The 24,392-nt window shown below is 35.4% G+C and overlaps 1 long non-coding RNA gene across 2 annotated transcripts in view; it reads right to left on the bottom strand.

Moving 5' to 3' along the window:
* Positions 1 to 9,910: 9,910 nt before the first annotated feature.
* LOC141480340 (uncharacterized) overlaps positions 9,911 to 24,392 on the bottom strand; it is a 51,788-nt gene continuing 37,306 nt past the window's right edge. For both annotated transcript variants that reach the window (XR_012464276.1, XR_012464275.1), the window contains one exon: positions 9,911 to 14,454. This is a non-coding gene — a long non-coding RNA (uncharacterized lncRNA). The remainder of the gene's footprint in view (positions 14,455 to 24,392) is intronic.

Genomic DNA, 24,392 nt, shown 5'->3' with positions numbered 1-24,392 from the left:
ATTAATTTTCTTTTTTGCCCTATTTTACGAGAACGGATCAACCAATTTCAGTTTTCTAAACGGGGTTGAGTGAGGATTTTTAAGATCTTTAAAATGATATGTTACAAGATAGGGGGTGCCATTTAAAATTATTAAGGGGCTTAAACCTAAAATATTATTGGCGCTGGTTTCAAACTTCCCCAACGATATCTAAATTGACTTGTTTTTTGCCTACGGCAAATTCTCCCTGCTAAACGAAGTACTAGGGGTGGGAAGTTTTGAAATGAAGGCACTGTTTACACATACGGCAATCTGAATAACATTACGAAATGAAACACTCAATTTATTCATTAAATCACGACTTCATGCCACGAATGAGTGAAAATCTACTCATGTAATCGGTGTTTATTTGATTTAATCCCAGTAATCAGAATCTTGTTTCAATTGAAAGAGGTATATTTTTAGGAGAGATTGATTTTTGGGAAAAAAAAGGTATTGGCTTTCTACTTCTCCATTTCCATACAAAAAAATGTGAGACTCTTCCAAAGAGAGGAAGAAAGCGATTATTTTCAAAATGAACTCTTTATAAAGATATGTAGACCATCAAGAGGAAACTTAAGACACAAATTGCCATCTCGAAACCACTACTTTCATGTAAACATTGAATTAGACGAAAGAAAATACAGCGTGACTCACGGTGGATGGTAGGTTAGACGTTTCTGGAAAACGCAGAGCATGATTCTTCTGAAAATTCCACCTCTCACATTTCCTTACCTGTTCTATCGATCTTAAAATTTTCAGCATTGCGGCGTTGCCACTTCTATCAAAAAGTCCTAGCAATTATATTTTTTTAAATGGAACACCCCGTATATTAATACATTTTTGGAATCGCTCTAGTATTTTAATACTTTTGTGTTGATAATGTCCTATATCTATCTCTATCTGTTTTCGAGATAAAAAATAAATTGTGCTAAATATGGTCCAAAACATAGCCTTAATTGAAATTAAGTACATCAGTAATCTCAATTCATGAAAAGTTGATATTTTGATGATAGTTTGGACAAACTCGAAATATTCAAATAACACCAATAAATTGGCTCCATATCATACAGGGGGTGCTAAAATTACTATTATTTCCATTATGCATAAAAGTAGTCGAGAGTTCATTTTTTCAAATGAAACCCCCTGTATATTACTCGATAAATTGAAAGATGGTGAAAAATGCTTCGAAATGATATTCATGTCCCTATACCTAAATCGTCAAGTTTTCTTAATAAAGCCGTTTTTGTGGAAACATAGTTTTTATTTTAAAAAATCCTATTCTGTTATTGTCTGTACTTTCACATGTTTCAGCCCACAAAATCTCACTTTTTACCTAGAAATTACTGATTTTTGGTACAGTGTTCCCTGGAAACTTTGAGCCATAGTTAAAGAAATTATTTTGTAACCTTACAAACTTCTTCTTGTTCATTGGTGTTGATTCAGGATACATTTGGTTGAATTATTTACATAAAATTTATTATACAAATTATTTGTATAATAAATAATTCCATAAGAACTTCGTTTGAATAATCGATATTTGCATTCATTTTGGAAGATGATTGGAAACACCGTCGATAACTCTTTGTAAATTACATATAAAAGTAACCAAACTGCTATAAGCTTGATAATTCCACTGCTACCTAAATCCAAATTCTAAAAAAAATAATGTTTCTAGAAGAAGCGACTTTATTGAGAAAACTTGACGATTTAGGTATAGGGACATGATATATCATCTTGAAGCATTTTTCACCATCTTTCAATTTACCGAGTGATATACAGGGGGTTTTATTTGAGAAAATCAACTTTTGACTACTTTTATGCACATTAGAAATAATAGTAATTTTAGCACGCCCTGTATGATATGGAGTCGATTTCTTGGTGTTATTTGAAAGTTTCGAGTTTGTCCAAACTATCATCAAAATATCAATTTTTCATGAATTGAGAGTACTGATGTACTTAATTTCAATTGAGGCTATGTTTTGGACCATATTTAGCACAATTTATTCTTTATCTAGAAAACAGATAGAGATAGGTATAGGACATTATTAACAAAACAGTATCAAAATACCAGAGCGATTCCAAAAATATATTAATATACCGGGTATTCCATTTAAAAAAATAAAGTTGCTAGGACTTTTTGATGGAAGTAGCAATGCTGAAAATATTTCAGATCGATAGAAAAGGTAAGGATATGTGAGAGGTAAAATTTTCAGAAAAATCATGCTTTGCGTTTTCCAGAAACGTTTAACCTATCATCGGCCGTGAGTCACGCTGTATACTTTCGAAACAAGTACTCGTATATAAATATTGAATTATACAAAAAATACTTTCACCTATCCAGTTTGTACTCCAAGAGGGCTTTTTCTTTCAGTTTGTGTGTGGAAGAATTCAAAACAAAAAAAGTGTCCACCAATGATTTGAACAATTTTGTGTTTTGAGTAATATTTGGTTATAACTACACGAGCTACCGAGCTATCTGGGGAGCATGGAGACATTAACCAAATACATTCTCAAGAGAGATTGAAGGTCGATTCGAAATCACGATCTTTGGATCTTGAGTCACTACCACTGTTCCAACCCACCACCTAATTCTATTTAATGAATACCACCTGCCTTATGTTACGTGATAACATTCAAACAGCGTAACATTATATGATTTGTTAGGTTTTCGTAACAAAAGTCATTTGATTTTCATAATATCAACTGAATTGTCATAAAAATATCTTCAAGGAAATGAAATTACTTATGAAACTTGTCTTAGTGCAGGATAAAAATGTTTTGGAGTTCGTCAGATTAAAAAACCTATCGTGTTCAGAAAGCAATGAAAAATGATTCATTATTTTAGATATTTCTGATGTAGATGGTGTTACAACACGTAAAATGAAACAGGTTTTAAATTTTTTTCATCATCGAATTTGTTAACTGGCTAGATTTTTCAATGCGAAAATTATGAATGACAATCTTGTATTTGATAACATATCCAATGACAGAAAAACATAACAAGTAAACTCAAAAATGAAATTGAATAAATCTATAATTTTTCTTGAGAAAGCAATTTTATTGACAAAGATATAAAATACAAAACATAACAGAAAATACCACAACCCCAATGATCTGTAACATACTGAAATTATTTTACCACCCCATCAATCAGCATAATTTTGACGCGAGGCGGCTAAAAAAGCTGGAAATTGAAGCCGCAAAGAAAATAAATACATTTCATATTACCGATTCGTAAATATATTATAATAATCTACTCAAAAGTTTACCGAGAAAGAATCTTATTGAATTTTATTCCTTATGTACCGATATGAAGCCGTCTTATATCATTTCATTGGAATGAGAATTACAACATTTCTCCGAAAAATGACGTATTGAGATGATTTATGCAGATGTAGGTGTACACTTCCCAAATGAAACTTTTGTAATTCTCCGAATCTGGTATGTACTAGAATCGTAAATATGCAGATGACGTTCTTTTTCGCCAGATTTATATTGAATAATAGGTTCTGAGAACACTATGCTCGATCTATTTCGTTTCTGTGAAAGATTTTGTTTTTCAGTAAATTAGAGATATTATTAATAGATATTTTTTTGAACTGTTTACAGTGTACCCAGTTTGAATAGTTTCAGAATTAGCTCAGGGACTAGTTTGTGACTTTCAACATAAACGGTGAATTTTTTTAAGCAAAGAAGTTAATGAAAAACAGTCATTTCACTAAAACGAACAAAGACGACATTTACATTCACAATATTCGGAAATGAAGAAAAAATAATTGACATTTGCTGCAAGGATAAAGGATATAATCATTATGATAACACTGGGTCAAGGAGCACAATGGGTCAGTACCGTATTGGTCAAGAAGAAGAGGACAATAACTGCGTCTCTTCACCCTCTCTGCAGCATCCAGTGAGCCGCTTGGAAGCGTAGTGTATTGTAACAAAATTAATTTCTATTTTGCGACTACAGAAGTAAAAAATTACGGTAGTTACGTTGGTTTCTTCTTTTGTAGCTGATAGTTTCATCTTCTGATGTTTCATTTACGAATGAGAAGTAAGAGTAGTTATTAAAATATAGTTTGGCAATAAATTATATACAGCCAGCACAGTAAACCTTTTTCTCATTCTCTCTCTTCGAGAAGTTGTGTCCGTAAAAACCATACGTATTCTAGCGAAGGAAAAAATTCATTTTCAGCACAACAATACTATGTAGCCAAGGTAAAGGCATTATGACTTTATCAGGGTGTTCACGAATGAGCAGGAGCAGGCATTACCGAATAGGGTAATTCCGGGGGAGACGGCCGTACGGGGGAGATGGCAAATAGAAAAAAGTTCAAATAATAATTAATAGATGGCACTAGTCATCGTTTAGTTCGTTTCGCATCGGCACGGTAACAACTGTCAGTGGATATTTTGTCGAAAAAATAATGAAACGGTGAGTAATTTGACTTTGTCTATTTATTATGCATGCGAGTTAAGTACTGGGGTTAACATATGGAGTGATCACAAAAAGATTTTGAAAGTTATGTCCGTTTTTGTGCTTTATCAGTGATGTAATAAACTTCTCCGGTGTTCTAACCTGAAAATTACCCACTAACTTGATTGATACTCATAAAATTGTATGTCCTAATTTTGATTTATTTTCAATATTCAATATTTATTACAGATGCCAAACCAATACGTACGGAAGGTGGCTGCTGGTCGAAATGAAGAAGAAGAAGAAGAATGCTATGGAAGAAGTACAAAATCGAGGGATGTCGATTTATAGGGTCTCTTTTATATACAAAATACCAAGAAAAACACTTGAAAGAAGGTTAAAACTGAATAACAACACTGAAGGACCTATGGGACCGTCATCTAACTTCAGTACAGATAATGAAGAAAGACTGAGCAAGCATATAAAAGACATCATCAGCGCGGTGCAGCCAAGTGCAAAGATGGGCAACACTTGTTTGCCGAAAATAGGAAACAACACATATGCATGGAGCCCATCTTTACACTTGGCTGCACCGCGCTGATGAGGCCAATAGTCAGAAACACGTGTACGCGGTTTGCCCCTCTTTTTGGAGTGTTGTGTACTCTCTCTCTCTCTCTCTCTCTCTATATATATATATATATATATATATATATATATATATATATATATATATATATATATATATACAGTGTGACTCATTTAAATGGAACCACCCCTGTAGAATGTGCATTTTTCAATCAATCTCAATTTTTTTTAATTGAAATATTAAGCATGAAAAACTGTATCTTGACACTAACTTTCACAATTTTAGTTTCATTTCCAAGGCACTCTATGGTTTTTTTTGTTTGTCAAAAACGGCAAAAGTTTATTAGGCAATTTTTGTTTTCAAATTTGACTACACCACTGGATTCGTAGTCGTTATAAATCAAAACTGTCAAATTTTCATTAAAAAATATTTGTTAACAACGAAGTTACAACAACTTCAATTTTGGAAACAAAGTATTTGTTTGTAATTTTTATTCAGATTATAGACATATTTGAGATCTGACAACACTGTCATCACCAAGTAGAACACCAGTGAATTTGTACAGTGAAAATCCGAAGTCAACAGCTCAATGCGTTCTACAGTTATAACTCCTGAAAATATGGTAATGTGAGAGATTTGTGGTGCAAGCGTTTTGTAATAAAAATCTGACTACGCCACTGGATTTGTGGATGATATTCCCTTAAAATCATTCATTTGAGTGTAGGTTACGAGAAGTAACACGACTGGTGCAAAGTTTCAATCACTTGGCTATTTTCTTAAACAAACCTTTGATTTCGAAAAAGCAAAGGCAACTAAAAAGAATGCAAATAATTTTGATTGAACTATTATTATTATTATAAATTTTAAACAACAATAATATTATAGAAAATACAAATGGGTACAAAAAATTACTTATGGATCTAAATGAGGTTGTCAAATACTCATAGCCTATATTTCAGTATGTCTTCCTCCACGATCAATACAAATTATGATCCTTCTACTGACATCTGTAACTGCATTTTTAATAAATCGGGGATTTATATTTGCACAGCATTCGCGAATGGTATTTTCCAGATGTTGTATGTCAGTAAATGGTCTACTTCGGTACACTTTTTATTTCAGGTAACCTCACAAGAAACAGTCTAAAGGCGTCAAGTCGGGTGATCTAGGTGGCCAATAATGTTCCCAGTTACGTCCAATAACTTTGCCTCTGAACATTTGTTGGAGAGACTGTTTTACAGCAACCGTGTGATGTATTGGTGCGCCATCAAACTGACACCATAGGTCGTATTTAATATTCAAAGGCATATTATCTAAAACTTCACTAACCTCATTATTTAAAAGGTTGAGATAACCGACGGATGATAAATTTTCCCTAAAGAAAAATGGCCCAGTTATTTGGTCGTTAAGTATCCCACACCATACATTAGTTTTAAAGGAATACTGATCCCCGCATTCAACTGTGAAATTGGGATTTTCTTGGGCCCACCATCGGCAATTTTGAGAACTTACCGTTCCATTTGAAGAGAACGTTGCCTCATCTGTCCATAAAATTTTATACGGAAACTTTACATTTTCTTCTCTCTCTCTCCTTGAAACCAGAATGAAAACCCCAAACGGACATCGAAATCTCGTTCTTTCAATGTGTTGATAAATTTTGGCTTGTAAGGCCAAAATTTATTTCTAACACTTTCTCTCTTGTAATCGGTATTTGTTATAATATCGGTTATGCTCGTTTGCCCGTGTGCAATATCTTTAAAACAAATGTTAAGTTGTGCCTCCTCATCATATCTACTTGAAGTGTGCTTTTTCTCAAATTGACTTGCTACGGATCCTGTTTCTCTGAATTTCGACATTATCCTTGACACAGAAGTATGTTGAACATTTTTTCCTGTATGCCGTTCATTAAAATTGTTAGCCACTTGCCGTTATGGTGTATTCTCACAACATATTAAAACTATTTCTATTCTTTCCTGAAGAGACAACATTATTGCAACAATAACTGTTGAAAATTTGACAAGGTGTCTTCAACACCTTAGTCTACCGCAGTCGCGTGATGGGTATAGAGGTTCCTGACACAAGGTGCAGGGCCTGCCACGAGGCGCCCGAGGCCCTAATGCACTTACTATCAGCATGTCCAGCATATGCGGTCTCGGCCTATATCCAAGCGACATAACGCAGCCCTGAGAGTGCTATATTACCATCTACGGCACTCTTACGGTATTGACGAGACACCGGTGTTGCCCTACGCTCCGGGGGATATTGAATCCGTTGTGGGGAAAGAATAGTGCCGAATTTATTGGAACTATTCGTTCCCCAACCTCAGGCTCATACAAGCTAATAAGCCTGATGTAGTCCTTCTCGACTACCAGAGCAAAACAATATTTGTAGTGGAGTTTTCAGCTCCTGGCGAGATGAATATCGTGAGAAAAGAGGAGGAAAAACTGATAAAATATCGAGATTTTCTCTTCGAACTCTGCAGACTCTATCCAGATCACTCTGTCAAGATGGTTGTTCTGATTATTGGAGTCCTTGGTGGAATGATGTCCACTCTACTCTCGAATCTTAAAATCATACCGGCTTGTCGCACTAAGGCAGAAATCTTAGCCGCACAGATGCAGAAGGCTGTCATTCTTGGCTCACTGAGCTTGCTCAGGACACATGATTCTCGGACCCAATGATCACTTACCCCACGGTGTGGAGAGTGGTCATTGGTTGATAATGCTGGCGCGCCCTCCCAAATGTATCGGGGCTTTGGGAGATAGGGCCTGACCAGCGCACTCTACGGTGAAAAAAAAATGTATAATCAGTTTTTTTTATTGCAGTTTTGCTTTGAAAAGAGTTCATCTGAAGAGTCTTTGTTCATTCAGTAGTTTGAATTTGATATCTTTTTTGAATTTGTGATAGTTAATTTTTTTTTCAATAGATAAACCATTTCAACGTTGTACGGCTACACAAGTGAAAGATTTATGAATTGGAAAGACAAAATTTCTGTTATGATGTCTAGTTCTGTGTGCATGACTGTTTAGCTTGAGCTTTTTTGCGAGGTAGATTGGCTCGTTTTGATTTACAATTTTGTGAATTAGAGTGTAGAAATGGAAGTTCCCGTTGTTTCCCCATATTGAGCTCAGAATGGCTATTTAGGTACGGCGTAATGTATATATTGAAGGAGTAACGCATACAAGAGTTTTGAACGTGTTGAATTTGCTTGGCTGTAGATGCAGCAACAGAATGTATATATACTACATCGACATAGTCGAATAAGCTGAGTATTGAAGTGTTACAAAGTTTATGTTTTATACTGGGAGCGATAACATTTTTATAGTTATATAATTGTTTCAGTCTCATAGAAGCGATTTTCCGTTTTAGGAAAATGTGTTTGGAGGAAGTTAGGGAGCTATCCAAATAAACGCCTATATTTATGACTATGTTCACTGGATTTATTATATCATTCGATAATTTTATTTGCATATTTGTTTGTTCTAAATACGAAAGTGCGCTTGAGGTGCCAATGAACAAAACTTTGGATTTACTTCGATTAATTTTCAAGCAGTGGGAGTCAGAATATCTTTTTATCGCCTCTAGGTCTTCGTTTATGTAATTTTCTGCAGTTCTTCAATATTTGGGTGGGAATTGAAAAGCCATCTGAGAATCATCAGCGTATTGATGTAACTCGCAATGATGGGTACTACAATCCATGTCAAAAATATAAATTGAGAAAGAAGTGGGCCCCAAATAGATCCTTGTGGAACTCCTCGTTCAATGGTTTTCATAGAGGATCTAACTATACATTCGTTTTTCATTACAGATACACACTGTGATCGAGAATCGAAGTAACTTCTCAACCAGTTGACACTACCAGAGGATAGACCTAGATATCGGAGCTGTGATAACAATACGGGGTGACTCATAGAGTCAAAGGCTTTTGAAAAATCCAAAAGTACCAGAGAAGTCATTTTTGGTTTTCAATCGCCATTCTTGCATTATCTACGATATTGATAAGTGCAGTACTTGTACTATGGTTTTTTTTTGAACCCAGATTGTTTCAAGTTGAGTAAAGTATTTGCTTTCAAATAGTTACTGATTTGGGTGTGAACGTGACGTTCGATGATTTTCGAGATTGCAGGAAGGATGCTGATAGGCCTCAGATCTTTAAAATCTGTTGGTGCAGCTGTATTTGCTACTGGTGAAATTATAGATTTTTTCCACAATTCAGAATATTCACAAGAATCTATAGAGCAGTTCATTATATCCTCCAAGGCATCTAAACAATGAGGAGTACATAGAATCAAAAATTTTTAACGATATACCATCACAACCTTCAGCGTTGGTTTTTATATCATTCATAGTCATGCATATCTCAAAAATTGCAATGCTCTTGAAGCTGAAATCTGCATCAGGTACATTTGAATCTTTATGGGTGTTATAGTAGTCGATTATATTTGTATCTGCTGAACTAGAGTTACTAGAACTATTTATAAAATAACTAAAATAAAATCATTGTACCATGAGTCATTCAGGATGGCTCGTTCTGAATGAAATGGACTGTATAATTTTATAATAAAATGTTATACGTGGGCTATTCAGAAAAATAAGGTGAACGTTCAAATTTCGGGGGCTGTGTACATTTGATTAGAGATTTCAACAGTTTCAGCTGTACAACATGTTTAGTTTATCGGTGAGAGCGTGTGGCATAAATTTCACTTATATATACACACAGCGAACGGCAGCTTTTCGTTTGGCGGCATTGGCCATGGGTTCAAGACTGAACTAAGTATCATTTGATAGCATAAAAAAATGTTAGGCGCCACTAGAATTTGATTTCATGAAACCCAGAAAACCAATTATTGAGAATGACAGAGTCTTATGAAATGAAAGTCAAAATCTACAACAATTTATTACTACAATGATTTTTGTTTATGGCGTAGTATGATTATAGGACACAATGAGTTATATACAAAATCTGGGACACTACCCAAGATAATTATGGATGAATATGTTTTGTCCATTACATGGATGATGAATAAAAATAATAGGATTTTATACTTTTTAAAGAACTTCAGAATCAGCTCTGCCTTAGACGGTATATTGGAGGTGGTGAACGTATATGGTGGATGTGTCAAACAGAGTGCCTGGTGGATTTACTTCCAGCTGAAGTAAAGACTAGATTCAAACACATCAGCTGATATTGGTGGAATCAAATTTGCCTTGCAATGGAACCTGCATTCTGAACACTTCAATAGACCTATACATCGGGTACATCTACGGAGTTTGGGATACTGCTACGGTTGAAAGTACTGATACTGTTCAATTACAACAGAAAGCTGTTGAACAGGACCTCGTGGTACCCATGCTGGACTTCTTGAAATCAGACTCGAAAAAGGAAACTCCAGTAATGGATTATTTCTCCTCAAATTATAGTGAGTGGAGATCATCAAGCCCCATCGGAAAAACCATGTGAATAATAATATCAATTTGAACAATTCTATTGTACAGTGTCATCCCCAAAGTATGCACCATATGGGAAACTTATTTATTAAGAGTTTTATTGAGTTTTTTCATCCCCTAAAACTAAACATGCACCAACGAAATACAGTAAAACACACGTAATATACGAGGAGCCTTCAAATATTTGATTTTGTGACAAGAGTAAAGTACTCTTATTTTCTTATGATGCACTGTTTGGAACCTTTGGTGTAGTAATGAATATTACTGGAGTTTTTTCCCAACACCAAATCGTTATTTTTAACAGCTCGACACGTGTTTCGATCACCTAGTGATCATCTTCGAAAAGGAAGAGGAAGATTTAATCTTCCTCTTTGAAGATGATCACTTGGTGATCGAAACACGTGTCGAGGTGTTAAAAATAACGATTTGGTGTTGGGAAAAAACTCCAGTAATATTCATTCACTCTTATTTTGAAAAATATCGGGAAATGTTATTTCAAAAAGTTGTTCAGCATCGAAAAATACATCTAGATTTGAAGTCATGGCCATCTTACGAAAAAAAAATTGCTAAAACGATAAATAGACAGCATTCCGTATACGACGGCTCATTTTGAAAGCCTGTAATATTACAAATTACACAACTATGGTGTTAACAACGGTCAATTTTTTTGAAAAGTAAGTTAATTTCCAAAGTTTTTGGTGCAAAGTTATATATTTTTTTTGTTAACACCGAAAATTACTCAGAATTGTACAGAATTCTAACAAGAACTTAATATTCAATAATATCAAATTACAAAACATCAAAATGAAAAATATATGTCGGAATGAATTAATTGATTTCCTGGAGATTTTCTTGTCCAAAATAAGTGTTTTTAGTTGAATCTCCAGAAAATCAAAGAGTTTGTTCCGAAATATCAATTTTATTTTGAGGTTTCGTGACCTGATATCATTGAATATTAAGTTTTTGTCAGCATACTGTACAATTTGTGTAATTTTCGGTGTTAACAAAAAATAAAAATAACTGCACCAAAAACTTTGAAAAATTATTTACATTTCAAAAAAATTTACCATGATTAACACCGTAGTTGTGTAATTTGTAATATCACAGACTTGAAATGAACCATCGTATACAGGATGCTGTCTATTTTTCGTTTTAGCACTATTTTTTTTGTAGTCCGCATTTAAAAAAAAATGGTGAAAAAATAAATCTCCACTTAGATGGCATTGACTTCAAATGTATATGTATTTTTCAATGAATTTTAATGGAGTTTTTTCCCAACACCAAATAGTTATTTTTAACACCTAGACCAAGTGATCATCTTCAAAGAGGAAGAGGAAGATTTAAGGTGTTAAAAATAACGATTTGGTGTTGGGAAAAACTCCAGTAATATTCATTACTACACCAAAGGTTCCAAACAGTGCATCATAAGTCATTTTCAATGTTGAACATCTTTTTTGAATAACATTACCCGAGATTTTTCAAAATAAGGGTACTTTATTTCTGTCACAAAATCAAATATTTGAAGGCTCCTCGTATATTACGTGTGTTGTCCTGTATTTTGTTGATGCATATTCAATTTTAGGTAATGCAAACACTTTTTTTCAGGAATAACTTTTTGTCGAAAAACCCTTAATAAATAAGTTTCCCATATGGTGCATACTTTGTGGATGACACTGTATAATTCAGATCTCAATTTTAATCTCAATGAAATTTCATTCAGTAGAATATTGGGAGTAAATGAAAAATTACTTTCATTTTCGTGTTTAGAGAACCAACATTCATATAACTATCACGAATTTGAAATATGTAGTCACATAGAAGCGTCATCAACCAGCTAGTAGAAGTCTTTTTTGAGATATGATTTTTTTAGCGTGGCAAGAATTGCACCGTGAGTTCTAGTCTCGCTCACAAGATCCTTTATTTTTGAAACTTCTGTCAAAGGGCAGCGAAAATTATAATTCAGGGTAGAAAAAGAAAAATATAGAAACATTTGTAAGAAATAGAGAAACTTTTCTTACACAAAAACTGGCAGATGGTTGTTTTTACTTTTTTCTGTAGTATTTAAAGAAATATCGTAAAAAATAATTTATTTAAAACAAACTGTTTATTAAATAAATATAGAAAATATCAGTTGAAAAAAGTTTTTTTTTTTCGGAATATCAAAGAGAAATAGAAATCGATTTGAAAGGGTTATATTTTTAGGAGTGACTAATTTTTTGGGAAAGAAAGTTTTTGGCTTTCTGCTACTCCATCTGATACAAAAAAATGGATGGGAGAATCTTCCAAAGAAAGGAAGGATTAATCAATTTGAAAATAAGTAACTCTATACATGGATGTGTAGATCATGCAAAGAAGTAACTTTCAGACACAAACTGAAAGAAAGTCTTCCTGAAACAGCTACTTTCATATAAACATTGAATTATACGAAAGAAAAAATTCTTTCGAAACAAATACTTCTATATGAACACTGAATTATACAGAAGATACTTTTCTCTATTCAGTTTGTATATCGAACATTCGTGGAGGAATAAGAATCAGATATCATTCACATGAGTTCTACTTTGAATGAATGGTAATAAATTGTACTCACATGGAACACTGTCACCCTAACTGGTATACACGTGTTTCGCCTTAAGACACTTGCCATTTTTTTGTATCAGATGGAGTAGTAGAAAGCCAAAAACTTTCTTTCCCAAAAAATAGAAATCATGATGAAAAAAATCGTTCCTTGATATTTATATTCAGTAGAGAAAAAAAATTGTTGATCAACAAATACGTTTTCAAGCAAATAAAAAAATTTTTAAGAAACGATTTCATTTCTAAAAATCATAATATTCATCACTGACAAAAATCCCTCCAAAAATATTTAAAATTTTTGATTTTTTTAAACGAATACAGCTTAAAATTATGAAAAATTATTTTTATGTGACTTCAAATAATAAGAATACGAATAAATTTGAATATTGGGAAAAACATATTTTTCATTGCTTCAATTGAATTCTTGACTTTTTAGCGTCTTTGATTATCAATAACAAGTTGGAAAATCAAAATTTTTCAATTTTTCCAACGGAAATCTTTTTTGAAGGAAGGCTTTCAAGAAAAGCTCGAAAAGTGAAAAAATTTGAGGTTTTTAGTTTAAAAAATTATCAGGGTTTTTATGTAATTTCAAAACTTGTGAAAATTAGTTAATTAACTGAATTATATCTAATAAAATAATCACGGAAAAAATTTTTTTCATGGATTTTTGTTTATTCAAGTATGTAGAAGGTTTATGATTTTTTTAATAATGATAATTAATGGGTTAAAATAATTTTTATTGTTCAAAGGTCCGTATCGGTCAGCGCGTGCGGGACGCATATCGCCCGCTTTTTTCACTATTTTCGCCTCTGAATTAAAATTAAAAATATTTGTGATAGAGTTCTGGGAGGTAGGACTTTTTTTTTAGTAAATTTTCTCCTCTTAAAGGATCTTTATCAAATTTCGGATATATTCAATATTTCCGAGATATTTGCAAAAACCAAACCCCCCCTTTTTTACTAAATTGTTTATAACTTTTGAAATTTTTTCAAGCCCCTCTTGGAATTTTTCGAAAAGTTGCTAGAGGTCATTCCGAATTGAATGAGCCCTAGATCATAATTTTCGGTGCCTCTGGACTTCTGTTCCAAAAAAAGGATCTTGTGACCCAGACTATTTGCGGTATAACTGATTCGGGAGTGGAGTAGTCCAAAATACGCATTTCCAGTTATTCCAGGATAATTTATAATGATGAGTATCCAATCCAATAGTAGGTGATTACAAACTCAATCAGACAAATCAATAATTCTTGTAGAACAGGTGAATTTCGAAAAAACAATTACAATAGAATACCAATTCTAGAAAAAGGGGTAATTTATAGATATGTTGATTAATAGCACAGCCCACAAAAAATTGTCTTGCTGCTGATTTTTGTTAATTCATCTGTGCTGATTCCAAAAATACAAACCTTTTCTTTGTATCAGTTCTGGTTTTCGAGATATAACATACTCATCAAATACTTAAATAATCTTACATTTCTGTATATTCCACCACTTAATTACAATATGTTTATGAACAAACTCAACAAATTCTAAGACAAATGCATACTAATGACTTCTAATTGAAGTCTACTTATTGAAAATGCCCATAACATGAAATTAGCGCTAATTGCTTCTTACCTATTGTCCGATAAGTAAATAGTATTTTCTCGGAAATGGCCTCAATAAAATCTTACAAAGTCGACTGAATTTCATTGTAAAATTTAGTCTGAACTTGAGTTTCGTTGCAAGAGTTTGTTTTTGACAACTGAAAACCATGGCTTCTACAAGCAGGCGTTGTTGTGTGAATAACCCGAACATTTTTTGCTACATATGTGGCGAGTACATTGTAAAGGAAAGTAGAAAACCAGTTTGTGATTTTATAAAAGGGGCATATCAAGCCTATTTTGGGGTTCATTTAGCAGATCAAGATAAATCCTGGGCTCCACATGTAGTGTACAAAACTTAACTTGAAAACTTGCGACAATGGAGGAAAGAACAACGAAAATGTTTAAAGTTTGGTGTTGCAATGGTATGAAGGGAACCAAAAAATCATTTTGACGATTTCTATTCCTGTCTCGTGAATATTGATGGTGTACTCCGATTGACTATGGAGTACCGCAAGGTACAGTCCTAGGGCCTATACTATTTAATATATATATATATATATATATATATATATATATATATATATATATATATATATCAATGGATTGTTCTCATTGGGATGCTCCGGGGATATAATTGGATTTGCTGACGACACAGCTATATTTTATAAATCTGATAAGTGGGAGAATCTGAAACTTGAAACTGAACACGATTTCGAAATTATAAAAAAATTGTTCGAGCAGAATTTACTTACAATCAACACAGACAAGACTTATTACTTACCGTTTAGCTGCAGCCCACCTGGACTTCCCGATTTCCAAGAATTGAAAATAGAAAGCGCCACTGAAAAATTTGTCATACTACTTGTAAAAAAATTGAATACTTGGGAATCATCATTGACTATCGCTTAAAATGGGATCTTCACATAACATACGTATTAAAGAAACTAAGAACCATTCTATTCAAATTCAGAAAACTCAAAGAAAACATACCTGTGGGACTGATGAGAATGTTATACCATGCATTAGTAGAAAGCCATCTACGCTACGGGATTCTAGCATGGGGTGGAGCTTTGAGGACGTACATAAACCAATTAGAAGTGATACAGAGGAGATTTATAAGGCTGATATACTCTCAAAACCTCAGATATCCTTCTGACAAACTTTATTCTGAATCACAGATCTTAGACCTGAGGCAGTTATACTTCTTCATCACAAGTATTAAATATCATACTTCAAAACACTCCAACCAACTCCCTGCTCATAACTATAACACACGAATTAAAAACTATTACAAACTTCCTTCTATAACCAAAACAACAACACAAAGATCGTTTTCTTACCTTGCACCAAAATGCTATAATGACAATACGGAAGAGATTAAATCTCTGAAATACTTCATAAATAGCGACTGAAATACTTCATAAATAGCAACCCGAAAAATGTGTTAACTGAATTGTTAGATAAATAATGATTACAGTCGGTCTGAGTTTACCTAAATCATGCCTCCTCTTTTTGTATCAAAATCATCATAATCAACTCCCGGTTAATTATATATTATATTGTTCATTGTCATATGTGTGTGTGTATATATGTGTATGTGGATGTATGTATATACGTATGTATGTGCATATGTGTATATATATATATATATATATATATATATATATATATATATATATATATACAGTGTGTCAATTTGAAAACTTCCCACCCTCAATATCTCCCTTCCAGTACATAATATGAAAAAATGGTCAGACAGGTCAACTTTATTTGCAAAGGGGACACTCTGAATGAATATTTTCAACCCTCGGGGTTCAACCCCCTAGGAGGGGTGGATGTTACCCTCAGAATTTCAAATGGAAAGGGGGTCAAGTGGCACATCATTTTGAAGGGCATTCAATTCGCTTGCCGACGGTGCCCTCATTTATTATTTTCCGATCAGCAGTATCCGAAAATGTAGTTCTAAACTAATAGAGGTAATTAGAATTGGCCTATACTAAAATGCCTGGTTATCAAGTTAGTATGCAAAGAAATACAATTTATTGACTCTCTTATAAGTAAAACTTGTGATGACGGGTCAGCTTTTCAACTTTCCATCAGGGGTAAAATTAGACAAGCCTCAAAAAATTTACATTAATTAGTTATCTGATTTCGGTGACTTTCATTTGGGTTTATTATCGGATTTAAAACTCTTATCCCTTTTTTGTTACTTCTGCTATAAAAAGTATCGTTTTTTGAGCAAAAAAGGTGTTCATCGCATTCAAGCCATTTGGTAGTACTATCATTTCAGTTTCATTTGTTGAGCTGATCAGCGATACCTTAGAAAGTGTATAAATTGTAAGAATGGTTTACACTATCCAAGACCGAATTGAAATAATTTTTATTTATGGAGAGGTGGGCAAGTGCGCACGAAGGGCGGCATCTCTTTTTAATGAAAGAAATCCAAATCTTTATATAAGTCACCGGTATGTGCTTGATTTGGTGACAAAGTTTTCCGAAACTGGTTCGGTGAAGAATAAAAAAAGGAATAACCCCAGAGTACTGAATGAGGATGCTCAAATTGAGGTGTTGGGAACATTTGCTGCAGAGCCGACTAGCTCCTTACGATCAGTAGCAGAACAGACGGGAATGTCACACGAGACTGTAAGGAAAGCACTGAAAATGCACAAATTTCATCCATATAAAATGCAGATTCTTCACGAGCTCCATGAGGATGATTATGACAGAAGAATAGAATTCTGTGAAATCATGACTCTTCGAATCAATGCTTTACCTAATCTTCTGTTCAATATCTGTTTCAGTGATGAATGTTCATTTTTCCTGAATGGCAATGTTAATAGGCAAAATTGTCGCTATTGGAGTGACGAAAACCCTCACAATTTTCGAGAAGGACATACACAACACCCACAAAAAGTTAATGTTTGGGCTGGTATTCTTGAAAATGCCATTATCGGACCTTTATTTTTTGAAGAAAACTTGAATGGTGATCTGTACCTAGATATGCTTCAAGCACCTATCGATCCACTTATAACTCACGAGCTCGAAACTCAAATTGATGCACACGGTAATTTACTGTTGCAGGAAGATTTGTTACATTTCCAACAGGACGGTGCGCCACCTCATTATTTTCGCCCCGTCCGACAATGGTTGAACGAGCGATTCCGGGAGAGATGGATTGGCAGAAGGGGATCAATTGAGTGGCCACCGAGATCACCGGATTTGACTCCATTAGATTTTTTTCTTTGGGGATATCTCAAATCTGTCGTTTATAAAACACAGCCCACTGATATGGATGACCTCAAAGGACGAATTACAGCAGCATGCCGGTCAATTAGTGGTGAAGTTTTCCAAAATGTTCGAGAGGAGTTCGAAAACAGACTGTATTACTGTTTAGAGCAGAATGGACAACATTTTGAACATATTATCAGATAAAGCGTAACAAGATGGTTGAAATTTGTTTTTTGCAATTTAGTATTTTTTGTTTGCACTCGATGCGTATTTCGTTTACTAAGTAGTTCTACATTCCTCTCACATCCACGAATTCGAATATTACTCAAGGGTTGGAACGATGCTACCTAGTACGATGCTCACCTTTTCCAATAGTCCATTACAATCATTTGTTTTGAATACCAACCTGAATACCAAACATCTAGTGCGGGCGAGTTTTAATCATTTATTCTTATTCACTTCTAATCACCGTTCGTTTGGAACGTTATTGTTCAAAAACTGCTCATCAAAAACTAATGAAAAAGGTATCATTGGCAAGAGAATTGAATGCCCTTCAAAATGATGTGCCACTTGACCCCCCTTTCCATTTGAAATTCTGAGGGTAACATCCACCCCTCCTAGGGGGTTGAACCCCGAGGGTTGAAAATATTCATTCAGAGTGTCCCCCTTGCAAATAAAGTTGACCTGTCTGACCATTTTTTCATATTATGTACTGGAAGGGAGATATTGAGGGTGGGAAGTTTTCAAATTGACACACTGTATATATATATGTATATACATATATTGTCAAGTTAAATATTCATTTCATTCATTTATTTATCTATATATTGTGGATTTATTAATGTATTGTGTATTTATTCATGTTTTTACGATATTCGTGTATTTATCTATGTATTGTATATTTATTCATTCATTTATTCATGTTATACTAGGCGATATCACGCACAAGAAACATCTTTTTAGAAAATGTTTCTTTTGTGATGCCTTTGTTTGTTCACCCCTATTTTATGATATTTTTGTTGTGATCATTATGGTGAATAAACTCATTATTATATTATTATTATATTATAGACACCAAAATTACATATTACCGTGATAGAGAAAAAGATCTTTTGCCTTTTTTTCTTAGCAAGATGATATGGTTTTTTGTAACAGTATTAAAGGACTGTTGAAAAAATGAGTGTATCGGAGTATACACCAGATCACTGACGTCTCTTTATTGACAGTTCCAAACGAAGTTTAAAGTATGTCCTTCTACATCTACATAATGGCAACAAATATGAAAGTATACCAATTAGACATTCTACAAAACTGAAAGAAGAATATAAAACAATATCGCTGGTGCTAAAAAACATCAATTATTACCAACATCAGTGGGCGATCTGTGTTGATTTTAAGATGGTGAACTTTCTCCTGGGACAACAAGGTGGCTATACAAAATATCCTTGTTTCCTGTATTTTTGGGATAGCAGAGCCAAGGACCAACACTGGAGTAGAAGAAAATGGCGTTCTAGAGATGTTTTAGTTCAAGGAGAAGCTAATGTAGTTAACGAGGCATTGGTCGACCGAGAGAAAATAATATTACCTCCGTTATATATTAAACTAGGGCTGGTGAAACAACTTGTAAAGGCTCTAGACTAGAATCGTCCTTGTTTTGAATACTTGTTCAGCAAATTCCCTGCACTTAGTAAAGAAAAATTGAAAGCCGGAATATTTGATGGGCCTCAGATACAAAAACTTATAAAAAAAAGATTCGCATTTTACAGAATCGATGACTGAAATTGAGTGTAATGCATGGTGCTCTTTTGTGGAAGTTGTGGAAACATTTTTTGTAAACAATAAATCGGAAAATTACCAGGATTTAGTGGAAGAAATGCTCAACAATTTTAAGAAACACGGTTGTCATATTAGTATTGAAATTCATTACATCCACAGCCACTTAGATCGTTTCCCAGAAAATCTTGGTGACCTTAGTGAGGAACAAGGGGAACGCTTTCACCAAGATATCGAAACGATTGAAGAGAGGTATCAGGGGAGATGGGACATTCACATGATGGCGGATTACTGCTGGAGTCTTCAAAAGGACCGTCCTTTTGAAGCCTCTGCAAGAAAATCATATAAAAGGAAGTTTTTAGGTGACGCCGAATAACAGATTTGTGCTGCGATGCTGGTTAGGTTACATGAGAAGTTAAGTTTTCTTTGGCAGATATGTGTGATGATTTTTGAAAGTTTATTTGATGGGTAGCAGCACTACATATATGTAGGTAGTGCTGCGTTAAATTACCCTATATGTTAGAAATGTGATCCGTTGTCGCTTTTTCTGAAAATGATCTGATGGTGCAAATCTGGTGGCATTTTTGGATTCAGCAGACCCGAATTACCTAAAAACAGTAAAAAAAATTCCGGCAGCAAACTGTGTGTTCACCAGTGTGATCAACATAATTATAAATTACCTGTTGTCCTAGAAGTAATAAATGGATTATCAGCCATTGTTAAGAGAGCGAGTAAGTTTTTAAAAATACTTGTGAATAATTAAATTCTAAAATTTTCAAACAAGAAACACTTGTACAAAACTCTTGTGTGAAAAATAGATTACCTTGAATGCCACCCATTGGTCCTTGTCAGTAGAAGCATTGACTGTCAACAGAACAGCTGCGAAGAAGGCTACAAGTTTCATTCTGTTTTTTTCTCTGAAAGTGATCAGTTGAATCAATAATAAATTAAGTAGAAATAACGTTGCTTTCAAGACTCGTGAGAAGGGATTTTTTTTGTCGCAGAGTTATTTTTAATCGTTTTATGGTCGACAAATTGATTGAGTTCATTCGAACTCTAACTCGATATATCATCAAACCTTCCGAAATTAACACACAGGAAAGCATACATGAAGAAAAGTGATGAAAACAATTATTTTGAATCGAAAGAGCCAAGGAATTTTATATCGATCTCACCTTAAACACAGCAGGATGAAACTGTGAGCAAATACCTACTTGAAACTTTTTATATTCATACTCTTTTTTTAAATAATAGCTACTTCAGAATCATCTCAAAGATTAGACAGAGATAACAAAAATCCCCGTAATTCTTCAAAATATTGAAATCTCATGTTAGACGTAGTTTGAGTAATTTTTATTTTTCGTTTACTCAGCAAAATTTTGCGCTTACTCATCGATGGATGGATGACGTTGTTCGGAATCATTTTAATAGATAAAAATGCCCAACAAATGAAAATGAACAAAGAAATAGATGAGAGAAGACCAAACAAAATTGTTGCAAAAAGTTGAGAATGTTCCATGACTATAATGTGGCTTTCGAAATGCCCAAAATAAGCAGAAACTGACTATACACAACTAATAATAGTAATAATAATAATAATAAGTAGGGATGGCCACTAATACCCATGGCCTTTGGTGAGTTGCGACACCACTTACCCGAGCAACTGGTGCAAAACCGGACCGGCAGCCCAGGCGCACCCGCGACTCTATTCTCCCTTCGGTGCCGGCCGTGGGTCCACAGGGCTAACCACCCGGTGGACCCAACACTTGGTTCCCAATAATCAAGGAAGGGGCCCCCACAATCGAATCGATCATAGGGGTCAGAGGCAAGGTGGTGGAGCCCATAACGATGATTTGCCTAGTAATGACAACCTTGGCAATGGAAATGGACGCTTTGAGTGGACGCATGAGCTGAGAGATAGCCTTACGCATTGCTACGAGAGTAGTGAGCCCGCGCGAAGAGGGTACATGGCGAGATTGCATGCTCTGTGGTGTATCCAGACCATGCCGCCTTTTCCGCCCAAAACCTTAGGGATTACGTATCTTATCTACGGCAGCAGGGCTATTTAGCTCCTTCACAGCCTGCTAACGAAATTGTAGAAGTGACAGTTCTACCACCCGTTGGCACGGCTGGAGAGGAGACACGCATCATACCACCAATGGAGACGACAATCAGAACACGCAGGGCGCTCCACAGGATTAAGCCCCTAAAGCTACAAGAACTGGCTCGTTTGGATGCGAAGGTCCATAGTGTTCTAACAGAAGAGGCTGACATCTGGAAAATCAACACCGCCATGTATAACGTCGTCCAATTGCTTTCCGAATCGGAAGGACGAAATCCCGGCCTTGCGGTTCGAAAGATTGAACGGCGTGTACACAAGATGGAGGCTAAGATCACGTCGGCGAGACAACACGCATCTCGTATCCAATTTGTGATGGATTACAGGGCGACCAATAGGCCTTTCACGCCCGCAGTGCGGCGAATAGCCGCCAATCTACGACGTATTCATCACACTTTAAGCCAAGGCGTGCTGCTGACCACCAAACAGCACTGCCCTGATATGATACGAATGCTAGTGGCTGCTAAGAAGTCACTAGTGAGGCGAGCAAGAAGTATCGCGGAAAACCTTAGGTTCCTCGAGAAATCTTCTCGCTTATTCCAAGAGCCTCCACGTGTTGTGGATATTCCGCCGAACGCTGATCAGGTGGAATCCTTCTGGAAGGATATCTATGAACACCCGCAGTCACTCAAATTAGACACTTTAGCCCTAGCGCAGTTCGAAGCTTTCAACAGAGAGCTTCGACAGCCTGAGCCCAATGAACTGCGCAACCCGATAACCCGGATGACGTTCGAAGAGCCCTTGTTGGTTCCAAGAACTTTGCTGCTTCAGGCCCAGTTGGGGTGAAAACTTATTGGTGGAAAAAACTACTAAGTACCGACCGCCATCTGGTCAGAGTTTTCAACTCATGGCTGGATGGAGAGCAGCCGATTCCGGATTGGTTTGTCGAGGGGCGGACCGTTCTTATCACCAAAGGCGGAGATTTGTCGATTCCTAAGAATTACAGACCGATAACATGCTTGAATTCGTGTTATAAGTTGTTTACAAGCATCTTATACACACGAATACTCACCGCAGTTGACCGAGTGTTCGAACGGATATTTGAGCATAGAGGGTCGAAGAGAGGAGTCGCTGGATGTAAAGAGAACCTGCTCATCGATAGATGTGTAACGCAGGACTCGATACAATATAAGCGTGACCTCTCTATGGCCTGGATCGATTACCGTATAGCATTTGATACAATTTCGCATGAGCTCATCTTGCATTTGCTCGGATGCCTTGCGGTTCCCGAAAACATACCACTTTGGCGAACTCGCTTCACCATAACATCTGGTCAAGCAAGAGTCCAAACAGGGTGGGTCACTTTCAGAAGGGGTGTATTTCAGGGTGATTTCGTCAGTCCCCTTCTCTTCTGCATCTCACTATTGACATATTATCCGTTGCGCTCAGAAATACTCGAGGGTATAACTGTGGCACCCCTGGAAACCGGAGGCACAAGATCACCCATCTGTTTCATATGGATGATCTTAAACTTTATGACTCTGGAGAGAAAGATCTCCATCAGTCCTTGAGGGTGGTGGAAGAGTACACGCATGCTATCGGTATGAAATTCGGGATAGACAAATGTGCAATGGTTCATCTCAAAAGAGGACGATGCGGAGACTACGGAGAGGATGTGCAGCTCGTATATACCATAGTATATATACTAAGAGTGCTATAATACCATCTACGGCACTCTTACGGTATTGACGAGACACCGGTGATGCCCTACGCCCTGAGGGATATTGAATCCGTTGTGGGGAACGAGAAGTGCCGAATTTATTGGAACTATTCGTTCCCCACCCTCAGGCTCATACAAGCTAATAAGCCTGATGTAGTCTTTCTCGACCACCAGACCAAAACGATATTTGTCGTGGAGTTTTCAGCTCCTGGCGAAACGAATATCGTCAGAAAAGAGGAGGAAAAACGGATGAAATATCAAGATTTTCTCTTCGAACTCCGCAGACTCTATCCAGACCACTTTGTCAAGATGGTTGTTCTGATTATTGGAGTCCTTGGTGATATGATGTCCTGTCTACTCTCGAATCTCAAAATCATACCGTCTTGCCGCACTAAGGCAGAAATCTTAGCCGCACAGATGCAGAAGGCTGTCATTCTTGGCTCACTGCGCTTACTCAGGGCACATGATTCTCGGACCCAATGATCACTTATCCCACGGTGTGGGGAGTGGTCATTAGTTGATAATGCTGGCGCGCCCTCCCGAATATATCGGGGCTTCGGAGGATAGGGCCTGACCAGCGCACACTACGTGAAAAAAAAAAATATTTATTTGCCATTCGAATTGAAATACACAATAATCTTAGTTAACGACAAATAAATATAGTTCCCACAGAAGGATAAACCTGTGCGTGGGCTATATAATTTTAATATACAATAGATTATAATGAATGAAATATAAAAAATGAAGTTTTTCTTGGTATGAACAAAAAAGTACTAAAAAAATTGTATACAGATATCACATTGAAATTACATGTAGTTGATATGAATAAAATATTTAGGTTATATAATGAAACAATCATTTTGATTGAGAAAAAACAGAACGGTAGAACAATAATTCAAATGTGGAAGGATTATGGAGTTGTAGACTGATAATTTAGACCACTGGCTTATATATGGAAAACATCTACTTAAATAGTTG

Source organism: Leptinotarsa decemlineata, unplaced genomic scaffold (assembly GCF_025532065.1).
Source record: "Leptinotarsa decemlineata unplaced genomic scaffold, Ldec_3_MD MMD2_P_RNA_scaffold_7, whole genome shotgun sequence".
Taxonomy (NCBI): domain Eukaryota; kingdom Metazoa; phylum Arthropoda; class Insecta; order Coleoptera; family Chrysomelidae; genus Leptinotarsa; species Leptinotarsa decemlineata.
Note: the sequence above shows the minus strand (reverse complement) of the source record. Positions and strands in the feature narration are given on the sequence as shown.